The 24,573-nt window shown below is 41.4% G+C and overlaps 1 pseudogene; it reads left to right on the plus strand.

Annotated features, from left to right (window-relative positions):
* The first annotated feature begins 18,347 nt into the window (after positions 1–18,347).
* On the plus strand, positions 18,348–24,567 carry LOC143657912 (pre-mRNA-splicing factor RBM22 pseudogene; annotated as a pseudogene).
* Positions 24,568–24,573: the final 6 nt, after the last annotated feature.

Consider the following 24,573-nt stretch of genomic DNA (forward strand, 5'->3'; position numbering starts at 1 on the left):
CCTAAGAGACCTCCATTATGCACAGACTGTTCTAGTTTGCTAGCTGCTGGAATGCAATATACCAGAAACAGAATGGCTTTTAAAAAGAGGAATTTAGTTGCTAGTTTACAGTTCTAAGGCCGAGAAAATGTCCCAATTAAAACAAGTCTAAAGAAACGTGCAATCAAAGGCATCTAGGGAAAGATACCTTGGTTCAAGAAGGCCGATGAAGTTCAGGGTTTCTCTCTCAAGTGAGAAGGCACATGGCGAACACAGTGTCATCTGCTAGCTTTCTCTCCTGGCTTCCTGTTTCATGAAGCTCCTCGGAAGGCATTTTCCTTCTTCATCTCCAAAGGTCGCTGGCTTGTGGACTCTGCTTCGTAGTGCTGCAGCATTCTCTGCTCTCTCTGAATCTCTCATTCTCCTCTTTTATAGGACTTCAGAAACTAATCAAGACCCACTCAAATGGGTGGAGACATGTCATCCCCTAATCCAGTTTAACAACCACTCTTGACTAAATCACATCAACCAGGGAGATGATCTCATTACAGTTTTAAATATATGGTATTGAATAGGGATTATTCTACCTTTAAGAAATGAGATTTATATTAAAACATGGCTTTTCTTAGGGGGCATACTTCCTTTCAAACCATCACACAGACTTAGGACATAAGACTGGAAGATTCCTATTCAAAGCCATGTGAAAAGAAATCTCAGTTCTCTAGCATCTATTAACTGCCATTTGTCAGAGGAGGCTTGGAACTGTGGGAGGAGGGCATGGAAGAGAAGGTGTGAAGGAGATGGGTTAGTGAGACTCTGCCTTTATCCAAGTCCTTCCCAATGACTCTTCTGCTCCAGGAGGCCCCCTGCACACCTTTCCTCCACCTCAGATACAACAATTAGGCTTTAAATCTGCCACATTAATCAGCAGCTCTTCTCTGATATGTTCATTTTCTCCCTTATGGCATGTACTTGCTTGCTTGTTCTTATCTTCAAATCCTCCCATTCAGCCTTAATCTAGACACTGAGCTTGTCTCTGCCCACGTCTTACAGGGCTAAGCCTGGTCAGAAAGACACAGCGCTCAGCAAACCCATGATATGGTGTGAGAACAAAAGAATGAATCACACTTGAGCGCTATGCAGGCACAAGTTTTGCCAGAGTTGAAAGAACATTGCCAATATATGGTCACCACACTGCACTGTTCTTAACCACGGCTCTGTAAATTTTCTAAGGAGGTTCCACATCAAGGTCCTCTCCACTTCCTCAGCACCTAATCACTGTTTGTTGAAAGCCATTGCTCTAGACACAAACCAACCTCTGAATCAGCCTCATCTTCCCCTCACCCCATCCTCCATTGGTTGCTCCAGCTGAGTTGCAGGACTCTGCATGTAACATTGGGAGGGATGGCCACCACCCTTCCTAAACCTGGGGGTGTCTACTGAGCTCTGTCACGAGTAGCTTCTGGAGTGACCCATCTCAAGAGATGGCTCTGTCACGAGGATAGCTAACCAGGAATGCAGTGGGATGGAGTAGGATGTGTCTCAAAATCCCTGTTCTTTCAGGGACACTAGGACCCAACCATTCTGCCTGGTATTATGTAACACATTATCAATTGTGTGTGCAACCGTGCACCGTGTAAAACTCTAAAGGAAATGGTAAGAAATGCATTCCTGGGAAAGGTGGGTCAAGTCTTGGCAAACGGGAGGAAGGAGAAGGTGAGAGGACAAAACAGAGGCTGCATCACAGGACAAACAAAACTCAGCAGACCTGAGTTACATGTCTGAGCTTGAAAAGGTAAACATCGAAGAGATTTCCTTCCTCTGCTCACACAAGGAGAGAAGCCTGGAGAGGCACCACTTCTCTCCTACCAGCCACCAACTTGACTAACTTATTTATCAATGTATATGAGTCAGATATGATGCTAGTACTTGAAATAAAATGATAAACAAGACAGACAAGTTGCTCACATTCTGACACGGTTCTGAAAAAAAAAAAGATGCCTTACATTCCCAGGAGCCCAGGTTAAAAAACTCAGGCATTCTCCTGCATGTGAGGTCATCTTGTTCCTGGGAAGATTGCTTCTGTATATGCCTAATAATATGAAGACCCTTGGACAGGAGTCAGAAAACATGGTGTGCCCGGGGCTCATTCGGTGATTTCAGGTGAGACCCTGTTGCTCTTAGTGCCTTAGATCCTGATGTGTCAGGGAAGCAGATAGTGTCTAGAAAGTGAACCCCATGTGTGCACACTATGGTGCATTGGCTGGGGCAAACTTTATGCCCTGTCTCATATCCTCTAGCCCCCTTTTTGCTCTGACCATTGCTGCAGTAGCCAGCTGCACGTGTAGCTACTGATGCCTCACTTTGTAACTCTTGCTTTCTGCCCTAGCACTTCCCTGCCACTGCCAAACGGGATGTCTGTGGGAGCCTGCTCAACCACTGACACACAGGTACACACCTGGTGGGGCCAGCGAGTTGACAGTCCTGGGGCAACCCTTGACCAAGGGAGAGTAGGAACTAATGGATATATACTTCCCTCTTCCATGCCTCAGGCAGGCAATTCTGAGGCATGTTCTACAGCTTGGTTCCTCAGAGGGTCCCCAGACTGAGCCCCGCTTGCCTGCAGAGTTAACAGCTCAATAACACATCTTAAATAATCTTTGCCTCCTTCCCTGTTCACTCTTCCAGGCTTCCCACTCCATTCCTCAGGATCACTACCTGTAAGCAAGCCCTTCCCTCAGGCTCTGCTTTTGGGGAAAGTGAAGCTAAGTTGTATGGTTATATAACCGTGCTCACGGAGATGCTGGGGTGACAGATGAGAAGGCTGGGGCCAAGAGTTACATGCCAATACTAAATGTATGTGCTAATCTCATTTTATTACACTGATCACCTTGGTCTGAGTGAGCAAATCCTACAGACTGGTCCTGCAGAAACCTGAAACTTGCAAACGCCATGCGAACACCCAGATTCCCAGTTTATTAGTTTCCTCAGGCTGCCGTAACAAAATACCACAAACTGGGTGGCTTAACCCAGAAATCTCTCCTCTCACAGTTCTGGAGGCTAGAAGTCTGAAATTTAAGATGTCAGCAGGGCCATGCTCACTCTGAGGCTCTAGGGGAGGAAGGAATCTTCCCCACTTCTTCTTAGATTCTGGTGGCCAATGGCAATACTCCAATCTCTGCCTCCACCATAGCGTGGCATTCTCATAGTGTGTCAGTGTATCTTCACCTGAACTCCTTATAGGGACATCAGTGACTGGATTTAAGACCCACCTAAATTCATCCTAACTTAAGTATATCTGCAAAGTCCCAAATAAGGTTGCATTCCAGGTGCCTGGGGTTAGGACTTCAACATATCTTTTTAGGGGACACAATTTCACTCGTAATGCCCCAAATGCCAAGAAAAGAGACCTGAGTATTTCTCAATTGCTCAGACCCACAGTGGGAAGGGGTGTGTTTGGCACATCAGAGAAAACTCTATCTGACATTCTGAAAAGACCTACTTCCTTGTTTCACCCTTTCCTTCTCTTTTTTCCTCCTTTCCCACCACCACCAAGAAAGGTGACTCAGCACTTTTCATGATTGGCTACCACCAGGAGACAGCTAGACCAGCTGGAAGAATCCACATTGGTTCAGTAAGTGCTTTTGTTGAATTAAATTAAGATAAAAAATGTTAACAAAAGGGATGGCTCATTTCTAATGAATTTTAATCTCAGGGAGATAAGAGCCAGGAATTGGATAGTCTTAATAACATGCTACGACTGCAACAAAACACATTTAGAACTGCAGACTTTGGATGTTTTCTCAAACATCGTCTTGGCTTGGTCTCACAAAATTCTCTGAGTTCCTTAGGGAGAAAGCCTACTTCCTGTCTCACCAGTCACTGAGAGGCTAAAACATGAATAAATACTCCAAATCCATGAATGAGAAGACTCAGGACCACAAAGATGCCACCTCTTCTGAAATTGATATGTAAATTCAATGCCCTACCAAAGAAAACCCCAACAGGAATTTTCAAGGCACTTAATGAGCTGATCCTAAAGTTCTCATGGAAGAATAAAGGGCTAAGTATAGGCAAGAGAATTTGAAAAGAACAGGGTGAACTTGCCCCCATAGACCATCAAGACTTATTTTAAAAGTATACCAAGTGTGATAATGGCATGATAGAACAGAAACCTTAAAAACAAAAATACATCTATATTGGAACTTTGTATATGACAGAGTTAGCATTACAAATCAATGGGGAAAATGAAACATTCGATAGGTCGTGCTTTGACAATTGACTGTCCTCATGGAAATGGGGAAAATTAGATCTCTATGTCATATAACAAACAAAAATTCCAAATGGATTAAAGACCTGAACATTAAGCTAAAATTTTTTTTTAATTTTTAGAAGAGTATTAAACCATAAAGGGAAAGACTGATAAATTTTACTGTATTAAAATGTGAAATTTGTGTATTTCAAATTATATTTAACCAAAATTAAAAGAGAAGTCACAGATTGAATCAGATATTTGCAAGGCAGATAACTGACATAGGATTAATACCCAAAAGATATAAAGATCTTCTGCAAATAATAAGCAAAAGGCAAATGCCCCAGTAGAAAAATGGGCAAAAGATCTGAAAAGGCAATTCATAGAAGAAGATATCTCAATGGCCACATATGGAAAAATGTTCAAGCTTGCTAGAAATCAAGGAACTGAAAATTTAATTACGATAAGATCCAATTTCATATTCTTAGCAAAATTTTCAAGTTTGATAATACCAAGTATTGGTGAGGATATGGAGAAATGGAATCCTTCCTATATTTCTATTAAAAATAGGTTGGGAAGCAATATGGTAGTGCTCATTAAAGTTGCAGAAGCACTTACTTAACCACCCAGCAATTCTACTTTTAAACACACACATAACTCCCACAGTTGCCCAAATAGACTATACAAGGATATTCCTTGCTCATAGTTACAAAAAATAAAATAAAATACAAATAAAAGTGGAAATGAACTAACTTTCCATCTCTAGAAAAATAGGCATATAAACTGAATAATCCATAAAATGGAATACCATATAGCAATTAAAGTGACTCAACCAGAGCTACATATAACATTGTGGATAAATCTCAAAAGCAAAGGTGAGTGAGAAAAAAAAGTAAGTTTCAAAGGAAGTAACCATTATGTAAAATTTTGAAACACACAAAAAACACGTCACACACACATGCACCCCAAATGTAGAAAAAATATAAAAATATGAATAGAAACACTTTATGCTAATTTCATATTAGATCTCCACAGGAACAGGGAGGGAGGAGAGTCGATCAGGGTAGGATTTTAGCTGTATCTAAAACTTAATTGCTTTTTTAAAAAAAGAGAGGGCAAACAAATAGGGCAAAATGATCACATCTGTTAAGTCTTGGAGGTAGATTCATAGGTTTCTGTTTTATAGCTTTTTTTTTGGCATGGGCAGCCTCAGGGAATCGAACCTGGGTCTCCAGCTGGGCAGGCGAGAATTCTTGCCACTGAGCCATGTTGTACCACCCTGTTTTATTGCTTTTTATACAGTATTTTCTATTTGTTTCAAAAGTTAAATTTAAAATGCCTTGTTGGTAAGAGCAATATCTGCATTGGCTCCACGGCAAGGGTTGGAGCAGTGTCAGGAACAGCCTTCGCTGGGACATAACATGGCGCCAGGTTTCATCAACACCAGAGACAGTGAGGACATGGTCTCCTGACTTCTGGTGGCTCATATGGTGGAGTACTCATATTAACTAAGCACAACCATATCTGGTCTTTTGACCCCAGGAAGCTCCCGGTGATTTCTTGAGATAATCGCAGTAGTAGAAACACCAGAGAGGAGCAAAGAACGTTCTGAGATTGGGCATGTAGTGGCTCCAGCCATCTTACTGGAATATTATAAGGAGAAGTAAAGGAAATAGTGCCACTTCCATTTTGAGTGGAAATTGCTGGAAGACCCCATATCTGATTTTAGGTTCCTAGACTAAGAACCACTGTCTCTGGCAGAGGAAATCCTGGGCCGAGCTAGGAGTAGAGCTGAGTCCTGACTCCTAGCTGATCCATTGCTGCCATCTCAGCAAATTTCCAGCATTCCACAGTTCTCAGCATCAAGGAAGGTTCTGGTTTGGTAGAGGGTAGGAATGTTACCTGGAGATACCACATACAACTCTGGCTGTGTATTGAGAACAGCTCTTTGCCATGAAACCCCTAAGGCCTCCTTCAAAATCTGACATCCCTCTCTCCAATCTGCTCCACATCCAGGAGCACACAGGAAACACCCCTAAACCTCACCCCTTAGTTCTTTGGCCTGTGGTCAATTATCATGCCCTATCATCTGAACCCCAGAGCTCAGAGCTGAAAAACTTAGAGTTAACTCCCTCAATTACAGATAAGTCCCAGAGAGGAAAGAGACTTGACCAGCAAGTCACTTGTGGAGCCGGGAAAGGGAACTGCATTCTCTAGAGTTATATATTCTCTGAGACTGAAAGTACCTGGCTTTGAAGCTAGAAGTCCTAAGGGGAAATTAGCTGTCAAGGGAGAAATGAGTTTGAGCTACCTGGTGAATGGAGCCCAAGGTGGGTAGACAGGTCTCATTCAATGGGGTCCCCAGTAACTGAAAGTTGCCAGACGGTCCTGAGCTCTGTGGACCAGAGGGTGGGAGTACTAGGTGTAAACTCCAGCATCTTCTCTAATTCTCTGGGTCTTCCCAGAGTATACAACCTAGAACCCAAGGGGGTAAGAAATCTTCAGCTCCAACAGGGCAATGGAGAGGAGAGGGCAGTGGGGAGTGAAGACAGTACCTTAGCCAGCTCACCCAGTTGGCAACACCCTTTGACCTTATCTCTTACTCCAGTATATCCATGTTACCCATATGTGATAGGGGAGATATAACCTTTCCCTCCAAGAGCACCAGATGGCTGTCCTCCCTCTTTGACCATTCCATCTCATTCCTTTTGCTGGCTCCTTCTTTCTTATCCATATTAGTTATCTATTGCTGCATGTGCTGGTTTGAAAAGCCATGTTCTTTAACCCTCATTCAATTTTGCTGGGTGAGATCTTTCCTGTTGTTTCCATGGAGATGTGATCCACGCAAATGTGGGTAGTGACTTTTGATTCGTTGGTTTCCATGGAGATGAATCTGCACCTATTCAAGATGGGATTACTTATTGGAGTTCTTTAAGAGGGAACCATTTTGGAAAAAGCTTTAGTGATGATGAAGCCCACACAGCCAGAGATCTTTGGAGATGCAGAAGGAAAACACCCCCAGGGAAGCTTTGTGAAATGAGGAGAGAAAACTAGAAGATGTCAGCATATACCTTCCCAGCTGAGAGAAGTGTCCAGAAGCCAGGGAACTCAGCAGACACCAGTGACATGACTTCCCAGTTGACAGAGGTGTTTCAGATGTTATCAGCCTTTCTTGAGTGAAGGTAACCTCTTGTTGTGGCCTCAACTTGGAAATTTTAATGGCCTTGAAACTATAAACTTGTAAGTTAATAAATTTCCCCTTTTAAAAGCTGTTCTATTACTGGTATGTTGCATTCTGCTGCTTTAACAAACTAAAACACCACATAACAAATTACCCCAAAACTTAACATCTAAAAATAACAAACATTATTTCACATAGTTTCTGAGAGTCAGGATCTGGGGAGCAGTTTAGCTGAGCGATTCTGGCTCAGGTCTCTAATGAAGTTATATTCAAGCTCTCGGATGAGACTGCAATCATCTGAAGGACTGGAGGATCCGCTTCAATTTAACTCAGTGGTTGTTGGCAGGAGGCTTTAGTTCCTCCCCTTGGGGCTGCTCAGAACAAGGCAGCTGGCTTTCCCAAAGCAAGTGATCCAAGAAAGAGAGAGTGTAAGACAGAGTGACCAAAAAGGAAGCCACGGTGTCTTTTATAATCTAATCTCAGAGTTGTCATATCATTACTTCTGCCATATTCTACTGAACACAAAGAGGACCCTGATACAATATGAGAGGGAATTATACATGGGTATAAATCCCAGGAGGCATGGAGTATTGGAGGTTATATTAACACAGAAGAAATCACAGGTTTTAATGACTTATTGGAGATGGAAGATGAAAGAAAGGAATCAGGAATATTTCCTAGATTACTGATTTTAGTACCTGTGTGGATAGCGATGCTATTCACTGAGAGAGAGAAGCCTGGAAGAGAAGAAAGTTCAGGAAGGAAGACTAAGAAAAAAGGAAAGGGGTGGGAGATTATAAAAAAGAGTTGGATGTAGGAACTTGACATATCTGTGGGCCTATCCCAGTGGAGATACACATTAGACAAGTCTTTAACACAACAGAGAGTCTGAATCAACTATAAAGTCTTGCGAACTGTATCAGTTCAGATGTGAGAAGAATCAGAGGCACTCTGGGATCCAGATAGCAACAATTAGTGGTCAGTCTCATCAGTATGCTGCTGCTAAGATGAATCATGTCCAGTGGTTTCAGACTAAATGGGTCAATTCCAAATTTGGATTTGAAGAAGAGCACACTTGATTGGTCTAGCTGGAGTCACATTCTCACTCCTTCACCAGGAATGCAGGCATCTTGGTAGACAGTTTCACCAAGACCATATGTGGTAAGAGAATGAGTGATGCATGCAGAAAACCAGAAGGGGGAATGGAAGCTGATCAAGAAGAACCAGGATTGTGTCCTTCAGAATGGTTAGGACCCTGAGGATTTTGTACATAGAGTAAGAAAGCAGAGAAAGAGAAGCAGAAAAAGGTCTTCTAACATTTCCCTTGCTCATCAGATATTTCATGCCTTCAAAGTTCACTCATATGCACTGGAGCTCTGCTTGCACCTGAGAACATGGGAGGCCTATTTCTCCACAGTTGCTGAAGGAGGCATTGAAAATTGCAGCTGCAGTTTCTTCCTCTCAAGAGTTTGGTTTTCATCATTTTGCATCACTTGGTGTTCTTTTATGATGTTGTCCCATCTCCCAACAGACTGGCACCCTCCCCTTTCAGACAATGGGGAAGTCACCCTAGGAGATTCTAGGGTGACCCTTGGGTCATCCCCAGCCATCTACTCCTGCACACACATTTGCATCCCAACTCCAGAGCACTTGGGCCTACATTGCTTTGCCTTATGTCATATTAATTGGGAAAGGCACATATAACTGAAGGAGGCACAGCCCTCCTTCAGGAAAGGGCAAACTGCTCCCTCTGGGACTCAAGCTTGGAGGGAAGAGATGGGGCGGGAGACAAAATAACTTGATCCCTTGGCTTCCGCCACCAGCCGTTTGCCTCCTCCTTTCTAGTTGGTCTTATTTCTGAAGAATTAACAGTTGGATTAAGGGCACCCACACCCAAACTCATCACAATCCGTTCAGCTCAGAGATTTGTCAGGTGGCTTGCTCTCTGTGCAGCCCAGAGTCATGAATAATGGGGGATAGAGAAGATGGGAGACAGGAAAGAGAAGCTCACAGGATTTTCAGCCCTGGCACAGTGTGGTCCCTACAGACTTCAATTTCAGTGTCCACAACACTGGGCTGGAACTCAAGAAAGATTTCCTTGTTTTAATGTTTCCCCTGGTTGAATTCTGCCTTGGCTTGTACTGAGTTAAGCCTGCCTCAATTTTGTTCCTGTGTTGATGATAATCAATATCTCGCCCATCCTGTAATACCTATAGATGAATTTCTGAACTATTTTCCAGGATTTTACAATTGTCCCTGGTATATATCATCTTAATGGGTTTAACCCTTCTCTCTGGCTTCTCATGACCTCCTTGAGACCACATTCAGTTACCATCACACTGACACTCCCAGCGTTGGACACATTTTCCACGTGCTTATTAAGAGCAGAGAACAGAAATCTGTGATGACCTCCTGCCTCACCTGAACCCTGGATTAGCCACATGTATCCATTACACATAAAGACTCTTATTCAGGACAGAAAAGATGGAAGGAAATCGAGGAGCTTCTGCCTTCCTCTTTCTGCTTTATGAAGCACACTCTATCACCCTCTGTTCTGGACATATCTTACCCAGTCCTGTTGCAAACATGGCCTCGAGGCTCCTGATGACTTATTAGCCTTCTGGGTCCATTCTTCTCTATCCCATTGTCATCTCCTTAAATGGACCTAGCCCACCCAAGCAGAACTGTGGTGATAAAGCCCACCCTCATTAGCTTGCTCCTCTCATGCTCATCATTCCTGATTCCTCCATTCTTCTCATTTTGACTCCTGTACCTCTTTGATGGACGACTCCATCCATCATCCATGTTTAGATCCAGCATCCCACCTGGACCTTCTAGGATACAGCTCAAGTAATCAGCAACTCCAGCAACTCCTGGAACAGCTCAGAAGAAAGGCCAACTGTCCCCACCTCAGGACATCTGCCTCTACCACAAACTGCAACTGCAATCTTGGCTTCTTCACTGTGGCAAGAACCTCTCTCAGCCTTTTATTCTCTTTCTCAAACTCAAAAGTGATCATGGAACTTTCAATACAGTCACAGATGACTCTCAGAACACCAGAGCAGAGGGAGCATACCCAAGGCCAGGTCACAGAAGGTGGATACGCTTCAGAATAATGTATCTACCAAAATTTTCTCAAACAAAGCAGAACCTCCCCATCATCCACCTCACCCAGCATTGCCTCTCCTGCCTGACAATCCAGCCTCATCTCACCTCCAAACATTTTTCCAGGGAATCATGTAAACCATCTGATACACAAGGCTGACTTTTTCTCTGCCCCTTCTTATAAGCTCATTCCAGCTGCCTCTGTGCATTTGAGCATGCGGTTGCCTCTCCCTTTCTGATCCCCTTTATATCTTACTCATCCTTTGGGACTCAGCTACAGGAACACCTCCTCCCCCAGGACTGCCCAGATCCTCCTTTATTGGATAATTGAGTCAGAAGTACATAATCCTACATGGACTTGCTCAATGAGCATGAAATGGGAATTTTTAATAAATGTCTTTTCTACCCAGATGAATGATATATTTGTAACTTTTATTGAAGAAATGCTCAAATGCATACTTCAGATGAATGCTGAAGTATTTAGGAATGAAGTAACATGTTTAATACAGCTTATCTGCAAATAGTTTAGCAAACATAAAAACATATATTTATGTATAATACATATGTATACTGTATATAGATTTAATGCATGTGTATAATATATAATATATGTGGCACATGTGTAATAATACATTTATGTGTGTAGAACTGTGTATATATGTATATATGTGCATATGTTTATGTGTGTGTATTTGTGTGTATGTGTCTGTGTGTGTGTGTGTATATATATATATATATACATACATATATATATATAGTGAGAGAGAGAGTTAACCGGGGTCCTCTGAAAAGAAGATATCAAGACAAGATTAAATATGTAGGATTTTTATTAGGAAAAATGCCTGTGTGCAAAAATAAGGATGAAACCTAAGAGGCTAGGAGAGCCATCAGACTGTGATGCAAGACTGACCCTAAGTGAAGGAGGAAGTAAGGTAGGGTGGAAATATCTAAGACTGCCATATAGTCTAAGGAAAGTTCATCTAGGAACCAAAGTTGGACATCAGAGAAGCACAAAGTCTCCCTGGAACAGGCTTGCCTCAGTATTCCTGCCATATCAGCCAGTGGTTGGGATCAGCCCAAGGGAAGAGACCTTGGAGCAAACATGGTATATTTCAGAGTGTAGCAGGACTCTTGGTCAATTGTACTCTCAGTAACTGGAGGTCTGCAAAGTACATTCTCATCGCTGCCACAGAGAAAGCAAACATAGTGAAGTATTAGTTGCTGAATCGAGAGTACATGTATACTCATTATACTATGCTTTAAACTTTTCTGTAAGTTTGAAATTTTTCATAATAAAAGATTAAGGGGAAAAAGAGAAAAAAATTTTCAAGTATTTATTATTTATTAGTCTGAGACATAAAAAATCTGCACCATTTATTTAAGAATTTTCTAGAAACTACCCTCCTCCCAAGAAGACAGCTGGAAAAATTGTTTGTCTCAAACCTTAGTGCTAGGGAAGAATTTCTAAAATGTCCACAGAGAATTTATAATCACAAGCTTGAGACAGCAACCCAAATTTACTTGGGTGGCTGAAGTACTTCAAACAAAGAATTTAGTTTAGAGAAGTCTTGGATTTGTAGTCCTCATCCCACCCTAACCCCAACTCCAGCCCATAGCAAAAGCAAATGCAAATCCTATTAGGAGAAACCTATATGCAACATAGACCTCAAAGAATTCCCACAGGAAAAAAAATCCATGAAAATAAAAGCAACTCTATATAAAACTCACAGAATACCAAAGGAAACAAGATACCGTGAGCAAAAGCCAAAAGAAACAATAGATAGTAGAATCAGATCCACAGAGATTTCAGATATTGTATTTATCAGAGACAATTTATAAAGTATGTTGACAAGCCTAAAGAAATTTTTTAGAGATTAAAACTATAAGGATCAAGAAACTAACAAATATCAAAGTATATTTGAAGAGGAACCAAAGATGTCTTTTAGAAATGAGAAAAATTCAAATCAAAATTAAAAAATTAAGTGATAATTTCAATAACAGATTAAACAAAACCAAAGAAAAATTATAAACTAGGTGTGAGTTTTCAGAACTGATAAAAGACAACAATCTTCAAAATAAAAAACTTAATGAATTCTAAGTGGAATAAATCTCAACACATCATAGTGAATCTGCAGAACAAAAAGAAAAAGATGATCTCCAATAAAGGAAGAGCAAGTAGACCAATGACTTCCTTATCAATAGCAGCAATGAAGCCAGAAGATGTAGCATAATATTTCTAAAGTTTTAGAGAATTGACCTGTCAGCCTAGATTTGTATACCCGGAAAAATTATCTTTCAAGAATGAGGACCTAAAGATATTTTCAGACAAAAATTGAAAGTTTGTCACTAATAGACCCTCACTGAAGAAGTCTAAGGCTATACTTTAAAATTAAGTAAAGTAGATTATAGAAGGAAAGTCTGAGTTGCAACAGTGAATAAAGAAAGAGGCAAATATGCATGCTGCCTGACTTTAAGGCATATTATGAAGCCACAGTGGTCAAAACAGCATGGTATTGGCATAAAGATAGATATATCGACCAATGGAATCGAATAAAGTGCTCAGATATAGACCCTCTCATCTATGGACATTTGATCTTTGATAAGACAGTCAAGCCAACTCACCTGGGACAGAACAGTCTCTTCAATAAATGGTGCCTAGAGAACTGGATATCCATATGCAAAAGAATGAAAGAAGACCTGTATCTCACACCCTATACAAAAGTTAACTCAAAATGGATCAAAGATCTAAACATTAGGTCTAAGACCATAAAACAGCTAGAGGAAAATGTAGGGAGATATCTTATGAAACTTACAATTGGAGGCGGTTTTATGGACCTTAAACCTAAAGCAAGAGCACTGAAGAAAGAAAGAAATAAATGGAAGCTCCTCAAAATTAAACACTTTTGTGCATCAAAGAACTTCATCAAGAAAGTAGAAAGACAGCCTATATAATAGGAGACAACATTTGGAAATGACATATCAGATAAAGGTCTAGTATCCAGAATTTATAAAGAGATTGTTCATCTCAACAACAAAAAGACAGCCAACCCAATTACAAAATGGGAAAAAGACTTGAACAGACACCTATCAGAAGAGGAAATACAAATGGCCAAAAGGCACATGAAGAGATGCTCAATGTCCCTGGCCATTAGAGAAATGCAAATCAAAACCACAATGAGATATCATCTCACACCCACCAGAATGGCCATTATCAACAAAACAGAAAATGACAAGTGCTGGAGAGGATGCGGAGAAAGAGGCACACTTATCCACTGTTGGTGGGAATGTCAAATGGTGCAACCACTGTGGAAGGCAGTTTGGCGGTTCCTCAAAAAGCTGAATATAGAATTGCCATACGACCCAGCAATACCATTGCTGGGAATCTACTCAAAGGACTTAAGGGCAAAGACACAAACGGACATTTGCACACCAATGTTTATAGCAGCGTTATTTACAATTGCAAAGAGATGGAAACAGCCAAAATCTCCATCAACAGAAGAGTGGCTAAACAAACTGTAGTATATACATACGATGGAATACTATGCAGCTTTAAGACAGGATAAACTTATGAAGCATGTAATAACATGGATGGACCTAGAGAACATTATGCTGAGTGAGTCTAGCCAAAAACTAAAGGACAAATACTGTATGGTTCCACTGATGTGAACAGACATTCGATAATAAATTTGGAATATGTCATTGGTAACAGAGTCCAGCAGGAGGTAGAAACAGGGTAAGATAATGGGCAATTGGAGTTGAAGGGATACAGACGGTGTAACAGGACTAGATACAAAAACTCAAAATTGGACAGCACAATAATACCTAATTGTAAAGTAATCATGTTAAAACACTGAATGAAGCTGCATCTGAACTATAGGTTTTTGTTTTGTTTTGTTTTGTTTTGTTTTGATTTTACTATTATTACTTTTATTTTTTTCTCTATATTAATATTCTATATCTTTTTCGGTTATGTTGCTAGTTCTTCTAAACCGATGCAAATGTACTAAGAAATGATGATCATGCATCTATGTGATGATGTTAAGAATTACTGATTGCATATGTAGAATGGTATGATTTCTAAATGTTGGGTTAATTTCTTTTTTTCCGTTAATTAAAAAAAAAAGAGAGAAGGGGTAATTGGAGCTGAAGGGATACAGACTGTACAACGGGACTGGATATAAAAACTCAGAAATGGACAGCACAATACTACCTAATTGTAATGCAATTATGTTAAAACACTGAATGAAGCTGCATGTGAGGTATAGGTTTTTTTTGTTTTTTTTTCTTTCTATTATCGTTTTAATTCTTATTCTGTTGTCTTTTTATTTCTTCTTCTAAATCGATGCAAATGTACTAAGAAATGATGAATATGCAACTATGTGATGTTATTAAGAATTACTGATTGTACATGTAGAATGGAATGATTTCTAATTGTTTTGTTAATTCTTTTTTTAATTAATAAAAAAAGAAAGAGGCAAATATGTGGATAAATTCAAATAAACATTGACTGTATATGGCAACAATGATAATGTCTAGTGAGACGGAAAAAAAAAGATAGAACTAAGATAACTGATAGTAATATAGGTGGGGGGACTGCAGGGAAGATCAGAGTTAGTGTTTGAAGGTCCTTGAATTATTTCAGAGGGTATAAAAATATTATTTTCACTTTAATTTTAGACTTTGATATGTGAAGTATGCATGATAAAATTTCTAGGATAGAGTGGGCCACAGTGGCTCAACTGACAGAGTTCTTGCCTGCTATGCTGGTGACCCGGGTTCAATTCCCAGTGCCTGCCCATGCCAAAAAAAAACAAAAAAAATTCTAGGATAGCCATGTAAGAACAGAATTTAATAACTTTTAAACCAGTAGGTAAAAAATAGAAAAATATTCCATCAATCCAAAAGAACTCAAGAAAAGAGAGAAAAAGAAATATGGAAAAAATGGGACGAGTAGAACTCACAAAATAAAATGGAAAAAAGATGGTGTAGCCCTTGGTGGGTGGGCTAGGGGAGGAAAAGAGGGCACTTTTGAAAGGGGACGGAGTGGGAACAGTGGTGTATATGTATGCTGAAGACATTTTTGGTGACAATGCCCAAGGAGCAGCTTGGGTGTTTTAGCCCAATAGTCTCCAATAGCCTCCCACCAATGCATCCTTCAGAAATGCAATTTAAGTAAAAGCAAAGCACTTGCTATACAAATGTAGCAGACAAATCCTCTAGGCATCTTCAAAACACACCTCCTATTTACTTACTCCAAAACCTACCACTTATTTACTTATACCAACCAGAGTTCTTGTGAAGATTAGATGCCATGACATTTGTGCATGCATGGAAAGAAGGAGTTCTATGTACATTCTTGGACCTTTCATTGGGTTTCTCCTGAGCCATAGGGCAAGGTTGAGCCACTACAGGGATTCATAAAAAATGCAACAGGCTTGGTTCAGAACCAGTGGGTAGAAAACTCTTCAACATACACCGTTACCTAGAGACGGTGAAGGACAAGGAACTCACGGTTACAGAACTCTTCCCATACTAACCCCATTACACAACCAGCCTGCCAGGCAGTTACCTCTGAACTATGAGATAGCAAGTTTTTTGTCACTGGAAGTGAGCAAGCAGGGGCTGGGGCTCCCATTGGTGGGGGAGAGGAAGAAGACTGAACCTATGCCCTCAGAGACCCCTTCCTCTCTAGTTCTGGGAGACTGGCTCCAGTTTAGTAAAACAGGCCAGATGGTGGGCCAATTTCCAGCAAGGAGCAAGGATTGCTAGGGCAGGTGCAAGTTGAGGCAAGTGGTCAAGTTACCTGGCTCAGGCTATAGTAATGCCATCCTGTGGAGCCTACCTGTGGCAGTTCAGGCCATTAGACAGTACTTAGGCCTAGGACAACTTCCAAGGAAATTCTCATAGCTTGCTGAGTGTCTTGGTCTTATCTCCAGTCCTTTACTTGTTATTATTGTTATCTTAAGATAATGATTTATAACATTGAACTGTGTAATCTATAACTTTGCTGTAACCAGATGCTTGTTTATTATTTATAGCCTGCCATTTATAGCTCTCATTTATAGCCAGTGTGTGCTTACCCCAACTACCAAAGGGCTTATTGAGTGCCTGCTTTTACATACCTTATTAACTTTAACCGAAACATAACCAATCAATATATGACATCACTATTTCTACCTCCTTTGTTTGAATCCCATAAAAAAAGAAAACCTAAGCTCTTTAAACTCAGGGAAATAGATTTGAGGTTTTATTTCCTCCTGTCTCCTTGCTCGGCTGCCCTGCAATAAAAACTATTTTGTTGAAATCCTGGTGTCAAAGCATTGACATCTGTGCACATATGGCAAGAAGCTCTTGCTTGGTAACAAGATCTTCTGATTCTGAGACCAGAGTTAGGCCTACAAAATCTAGAATAAGGTTTGGTTCCCCTCCCAGGGGCCACACCTCACTTACAGCTGCCAAATTATTTGCTCACTAATCCTATTGTACACTATGTGCCTTGAGCCTAAGGTCAGAAACAGACTCCAGGCCTGGGAGTGCTGCCCACCCCACCTCCCTGCTCCCTCTGCCAAAGGCAGCCACTCCAGAGGGCCACTCTGCCATCCTGTCCCGGCAGGTCTGGGCTACAGGTTGAACCAACAGCCCAAGAGTTAGGCTGGGCCGACCTGTGGAGCACTACAAAAGATCTGCATCAGAAACATCTGAGGGAGGGTCTTGGCTCAGTGTGGGGGCCTGGATATGATTTGGAGAGGCAGCTAGAAAGCCAAGATCTGGAGGATGAGTAAAGAGATAGCCAGACAAAGAGATTCATGTGGAGGGCATTATAGGAAGAGGAGGGAACAGCAAAAGCAAAGATTTGGAGATAAAGGAGAGAAAAAGAAATTCAGAAGCCTGGAAGTTCATGGCAGCTATAATCAAAGTGCCATGAGATGTAAGTTTAAGGAGAAGGGGTGAAGGAAGTAGAATGTGGGACTGAGGTCAGAAATTCTTCTCATATAAGGAAGAGAATGGCACAGAACACTTCAGGTGGGAGAATGGAATGAACAAATAACAGAAGAGGGAACAGACAGGAAACTATTTGAATCACAGCACTGCCCTACCCTGAACCTTCAGATGGCCTAGCACCTCTTACCCTTGGGATGGAAGCCAAAACTTTTGCCTCCCATGCTTTGCACAGGCTGATTCCTATAGGCCACCTAGTGTCCCTAGTACCTACACTGTAGTCTCTCCTCATCTCCTGCTTATCATGACCAGGACAACCTCTGCAGCTCTGCTTGTGCCCTTTTCTCTGCCAGAAATGCTCTCCCTGCTCAAATGTCTCTTTCCCTGGGAAGCCTTCCATGACCTCCCCTGGCAGAAAGTCCCTCCCTTCTCTCTAACTCCCTACAGTTCCAGCCTCCAGCAGAGCTCTATTTTATAATCATATGATTGTTTGATAATTATCTAACAGGAAGGGGAAAACATTATTTTTAAAAGTCCTCTGCAGTCTGGGCCAATTGACTTAAGAAGAGAGTGGAATTGTTCTTAGAGGATGTTTCCTTTGGTAGAGAAAGACTGTACAAGGCAAGTTCCAGGAAGATGGTGGAACAGGCTAGGTCAAGTTCACCTCTGCCCCAAGGAACAGCTTGAGAAGGGATGGGAAGGCAACTGGGACAGTGATTCCAGGGTGTAAGTGACCTAGGAGGGTCTTTTATACCACATAGGGAGGCCCTGGTTGCCGAAGTTGAAGAACTGAGATGCAGAGAACCTGAAACCGTCCAGCTGGTACAAACAGCCTAATGTGCCCCTTTCCAAATGGAAGGCTGAAGCCCTCAGAAGTGCACAGACGGGGATATGGGGACAAGGAAGTAAGCCAAGTTGCATTCCTTGAACATGTTGCACTCAGGCACGTGCCCCTGCCTGCAACCTGTGAAGCCTCACACCCAAGCACGCAAACCTCGTCACCCACTCACCTGCACTGCAAGCACCTCCGACCTGCGTGTACGGGCCACGCATGTGCACACCAGCCCCAGCCTGACCCACTTCTCCTGCAAACCCACACACCCTTGACCCCCCACCATCCCTCCCTGCCTAGTGCAGGCAGTCATCTGCGCATCCAGGCTGTGGGTGACCCGGGCCACACCCGCCCCCAGCCTATACAGTAGCTTAACCCCCCCACCCCCCACCCCCAGCTCTGCGCACGTGCACATCAGCATCCGACCCCCCAGATCCTGGGGATGCTGATCTGTGCATCCCCAACCCATGCAGGCGCAACCCTGTCTGCTGCCCCTGAGCTCTGCTCATGCACACCATAGCCCTGCCCCCCAGACCTTCACACGTACACAGGTACAACCCCCCGCATCCAAGCTCTGGCCTTTTGACCCCTGTACCCCAAACCCCTGCCCCGCACACATACACACCCTTGCCCAACCCCCCAGCACAAGCACCCTGCTCCTACTCCTGGCAGGTGCTCATGTGTGCATCTATGCAACATAGCCCCCACCCCGCACACACATGCACCCCTGCCCCAACTACCACCCCCCACTGCCCCTGCACACCTCCCACCAGGACTCCACCCACCCAACATCACCTGCCCCTGACCCACGTCCTACAAACCTTGCAACCTGTTCCCCACCCCTACACACTCACGTATCCGCATCCAGACCCCCTGGACCCTTATCCCTGTGCCAGGACACATACCTGTGCCCTGTACCTCACACTCTGATATCCACAACCCCTACACTCTCATACCCACTCACATTCTGCCTGCGTGCCAGCCCGCATGCATGCACACAGCTCTCCCATCCACCTCCTGCTGTGCCCTACCTCTGGTTCCCCACACCACACCCTGCTCCTGCGCTCCAAAGCCTGCCTGAGCTGCATACCCCCCACGGCCCCTCGCTGCACCACCACAGCACCCCATGCTTACAGTCACCAGTGTAGCATCCCTGACCCATGCCTATACCTGCACATAACCCATCACCACACTGTTGTGCCCCACCCCACTCCCGGCATCCTGCTCCACGTTCATCCCACAAATACAAAGCTTCAGACCACTGAAGGAAATCACCTTCCAAAGTAACCCTATCAAGATGTCCACATGCCTTGAAGGCAACAGAAGATCACTAAGCATATCAAGATACAGAAAGATACAGCCCAGCCTAATGACCAAATCAAAACACCGGAGGAAACCCAAACTTTGGAATAACTAATCAAAAATGTTTATATAGGGTGGGCTGTGGTGGCTCAGTGGCAGAGTTCTCACCTGTCATGCTAGAGACCCAGGTTCGGTTCCCGGTGCCTGCCCATGTAAAAAAATAAGATGTTCATGTAGCTTTACTAAATAAAGTCAATGGGATGGCTAATGACATAAAGGAGATCAAGAAGACACTAGAAGAGCATAAAGAGGAATTTGAAAGAATAAATAGAAAAATAGCCAATATTTAATAAGTGATTAAAGATGCTGTAGACCAAATCAAAAATATACTAAGACACACAACAGCATATTTTAAGAGTCAGAAGAAAGAATAAGCAAACTAGAGGACAAAACAACTGATTTCAAACACACAAAAGGGTAAATTGCAAAAAAAAATATGGAAAATTTTGAATTGGATCTCAGGGAAATGATGGACAAAACAAAGTACACAAATATAAGAATTATCAGTGTCCCAGAAGGAGAAGAGAGGAGTAAAGGGCTAGGAAAATTAGTTGAGGATATAATGGGGGAAAACTTTCCAACTCTTATAAAGGGCATATAAATGCAAATCAAAGAAATCCAACAAACTCCAAATAGAATAAATCCAAATAGGCCACCCCAAAACACATACTAATCACTCTGTCAAATGTTGAAGAGAATCAGAAAATCCTGAAAGCAGCAAGAGAGAAACAATCTACTACATGCAAGATAAACCACATAAGACTGAGTTTGGACTACTCAACTGGCACCATAGAGGAGAGAAGTCAGTGTATAATATATTTAGATCCTGAAAGAAAAAGACTTGCAGCCAAGAATTCTATACCCAGTCAAATTGTTCTTCAAAACTGAGAGAGGGCAGTGCAATGGTTGCTCAGTGGCAGAATTCTTGCCTGCCATGCCAGAGACCCCAGTTTGATTCCCAGAGTCTGTCCATGCCAAAAAAATAAAAATAAAAAACTGAGGGAGAGATTAAAATTTTCACAGGCAAACAAATGCTAAAGGAATTTGTCAACAAGAGACCGGTCCTACAAGAAATACTAAAGGGAGTTCTACCAGCTGAAAAAAAAAAAAAAGACTGGCAAGGGAGGACTGGAGGAGGGCACAGAATTGAAGAGTACCAGTAAGAGTAACTTAAAGGATAAAAAGAGAAAGAGGGAGAAGAATATATAGCTCTGACAAATAAAATCCAAGGGATAAGATGGTTGATTCAAGAAATACCTTACAACAATAATTTTGAATGTAAACAGATTAAATTTACCAATTAAAAGATACAGATTGGCAGAATAGATTAAGAAATATAATCTAGCTATATCTTATTTACAAGAGACTCATCTTCAACACAAGGATACAAATAGATTGAAAGAGAAAGGATGGAAAAAGATGTTCCACACAAGCTGTGACCAAAAGAAAGTAGGAACAGCTCTACAATTATCAGTCAAAATAGACTTTAAATGTAAAAATTTCATAAGAGACAAACAATGACACTATATATTAGTAAAAGGGACAATTCACCAAGAAGAAATAACAATCATAAATGTTTATACTCCCAATAAAGAAGTTCCAAAATACATGAGAGAAACATTGCCAAAACTGAAGGTAGTGATAGATGTTTCAACAATAATAGTAGAAGACTTCAGTACACCATTTTCCTCTATAGATACAACAACCAGACAGAAGATCAAGAAGGAAATAGAGAACTTAAATGATTTGATAAATGAATTAGACCTAACAGACATATATAGGTCCTTACACCCCAAAATACCAGAAAATGCATTCTTTTCTAGTGCTCAGGGAACATTCTCCAGGATAGATCATATGCTAGGATACAAAATAGGTCTTTATAAACTTAAAAACATTGACAAATAAAAACTACAGGATAAGATTTTAGATTCAAAAACTGCTTTTACAGTACTAACTCTGAACATTAATGGACTAAAGTCACCAATTAAAAGGTACAGATTGTCCTGGCAATGTGGGACAGAAATCCTAGAATGAGCTGAGACTCAGCATCAAGGGATTGAGAAAAACCCTAGAATGAGCTGAGATTTAGCATCAAGGGATTGAGAAAACCTTCTCGACCAAAATGGGGAAGAGGGAAATGAGACAAAGTGTCAATGGCTGAGAGATTCCAAACAGAGTCCAGAGGTTATCCTGGAGGTTATTCTTATGCATTAAGTAGATATCATCTTGTTATTCAAGATGTAATGGAGAGGCTGGAGGGAACTGCCTGAAAATGTAGAGCTGTGTTCCAGTAGCCACGTTTGTTGAGGATGATTGAATAATGATAAAGCTTTCACGATGTGACTGTGTGATTGTGAAAACCTTGTGTCTGATGCTCCTTTTATCTACCTTGCAACAAACGAGCAGAACATATGGAATAAAAATAAATAATAGGGGGAACATATGCTAAAATAAATTCAGTTTGAAATGCTAGTGATCAATGAAAGCGAGGGGTAAGGGGTCGGGTAGGTATAATCTTTTTTTTTTTCTTTCCTGTGTTCGTTTTCTCTCTTTTTCTACTGTCTTTTTATTTCTTTTTCTGAATTAATGCAAATGTTCTAAGAAATGATGAATATGCAACTAAGTGATGATATTGTGAATTACTGATTATATACGTTAATGTTTTAGTTTGTTTGTTAAATTTTTTTTTTTTAACATGGGCAGGCACTGGGAATCGAACCCGGGTCCTTGGGCATGGCAGGCAAGCATTCTTACCTGCTAAGCCACCGTGGCCTGCCCAAATTTTTTTTAATTAATAAATAAATTTTTAAAAAAGGTACAGATTGGCAGAATGGATTAAAAAATATGATCCATCTATACATTGTTTGTAAGAGATGCATCTTAGACCCAAGAATACAAAAGATTGAAAGTAAAAGGATGGAAAAAGATGGTCTATGCAAGCTATAAACAAAAGAAAGTAGGAACAGCTATACTAACCTCACACAAAATAGACTTTAAATATACAGATGTCATAAGAGACAAAAAAAGGACACTGCATATTAATAGAAGGGACAATGCACCAAAAAGAAATAACAATCATAAATGTTCATGTTCCCAATTAAGAAGCTCCAAAGTTACATATTAATAAATGGGACAATTTGCCAAGAAGATATAACAATCTTGAATGTTTATGCTCCCAATCAAGGTGCTCCAAAGTACATGAGGCAAACACTGGCAAAAGTGAAAGGAGCTATTGAAATTTCAACAACAATAGTTGGAGACATCAATGCACCACTCTCTTCCATAGATAGAACAACCAGACAGAGGATAGCCAAAGAAATAGAGAACTTAATGTGATAAATGAATTAGATCTAATAGACATATATAGATTGTTATACCCCAAAATGCCAGGATATATATTTTTCTCCAGTGCTCATGGAATGTTCTCCAGGATAGACAATATGCTGAGACACAAAACAGGTCTTAATACATTTAATAAGATTGAAATTATCCAAAGCACTTTCTCTCTCCACAATGAAATGAAGCTGGAAATAACTACCAAAGAGGCAGAACTTTCACAAATGTATGCAGATTAAATAGCACACTCTTAAATAATCAGTGGGTGAAAGAAGAAATTGCTAGAGAAATCAGTAAATATCTGGAGATGAATGAAAGTGAGAATACAATTTATCATAATTTATGGGAGGTAGCAAAGGCAGTGCTGAGAGGAAAATTTGTTGCCCTAAATGACTCTATTAAAGAAGAATGAGGGCTATAGTGACTCAGTGACAGAGTTCTTGCCTGCCATGCCAGAGACCTGGGTTCATTTCCCTGTGCCTGCCCATGCAAAAAAAAAAAAAAAAGAATGGGCAAAAATTGAGGAGTTCATTGCTTATCAGGAGAAACAAGAGAAAGAAAAACAAGCTAATCCCAAAGCAAATAAAAAAGAAAAATAACAAAGATTAACCCCTCTCCCAACTAAAAAGCCACTGTTGCCTCCAGATACTGTCAAGATGCAACTTCTCTGGGATCCAACACCTATAACATGCAGAACTTGGAAGATGTGGACTTCCCCATACTGTGCCAGATGTGTCTTAGAAAAAACCCTATATCCAATTGACCAAAGAAAAGTTTGAGGAGGAATGAAAAATTTGTGTCAGACCATTCACAGTGTTTCACTGGCGCCCTGTGGTTCACGTGTGTTTCAAGAAGACCGAAGTCTGCCAAATCTGCAGCCAATTGAACAATGTCTGCCAGACCTTCCTGTTGGACCTCAAATATGGCCTTCCCATCCAGGCTCATGATGCAGGATTGTCTTTTAAGGATGATATGTCAAAGTCAGATGTCAACAAAGAGTACTACACACAGAATATGGAGAGAGAAATTTCTAACTCTGATGGAACATGGCTAGTTGGTATGCTGGGGAAAGCCACGTTCAACACTGACATGCTACTCAAACTGGCCAAGACCACACCCTACTATAAACAGAATCAACCCCACATTTGCTCCTTCAGGGTGAAAGGAGAATGTAAGAGAGGAGAGGAGTGTCCCTACAAACATGAGAAGACTACGGATCCAGTTGACCCCCTTGTTGATCAGAATATCAAAGACCAATATCATGGAATCAATGATCCTGTGGCAGATAAGCTCCTAAAGCAGGATTCAACAATGCTTCGTCTGGACCCACCAGAGGACTAGCTCATCACCACACCATATGTTTGTGGTCTGGGAGATATCACTACTGAGACAGATCCAGGTAATCATTTCTACCAGTTTGGAGAGATTCAGACAATAAGTGTTGTGCAGAGACAGCAGCGTGCTTTCATCCAGTTTGCCACAAGGCAAGCTGAAGAAGTGGTTGCTGAAAAATCCTTTAATAAATTGGTTGTCGACAATGCCTTCTGGACTAAAAGGGGGAAAATAAATGTAGCAAAGTAAATTATC

The sequence above is a fragment of the Tamandua tetradactyla genome, chromosome 2, assembly GCF_023851605.1.
Source record: "Tamandua tetradactyla isolate mTamTet1 chromosome 2, mTamTet1.pri, whole genome shotgun sequence".
Classification (NCBI taxonomy): domain Eukaryota; kingdom Metazoa; phylum Chordata; class Mammalia; order Pilosa; family Myrmecophagidae; genus Tamandua; species Tamandua tetradactyla.